Here is a 321-nt window from a genome sequence, read left to right as displayed (position 1 = left end):
AAAAATAAAAATGTGTTTAGATAGCTGATGTCTTTGAATGGTTTTGCTTAATTTGTTCCCAAAAGCTTTTATATGTCAACTTTTTTGAAAGACTAGAAAAAGAAAAAACAAACGCTTACAGTACAATCTTTTCCACACAAACAAATTTGTAAGTAATTTGAACTTCTCAAAAGAGGAGTACTAAAGTAAACTCCAAACGCAATTTTGGTTTTCCTAAATATGTTCAATATGCTGCTGCAGAGTTCCTAGTGTGAACTTCCTGGGTATCCAAGATACCCTTTTGACTCGGCTGATGTATTAGTTCATATATATATATATATA

The sequence above is a fragment of the Nicotiana attenuata genome, chromosome 7, assembly GCF_001879085.1.
Source record: "Nicotiana attenuata strain UT chromosome 7, NIATTr2, whole genome shotgun sequence".
In the NCBI taxonomy this organism is placed as follows: domain Eukaryota; kingdom Viridiplantae; phylum Streptophyta; class Magnoliopsida; order Solanales; family Solanaceae; genus Nicotiana; species Nicotiana attenuata.
This window is presented reverse-complemented; position numbering follows the sequence as displayed.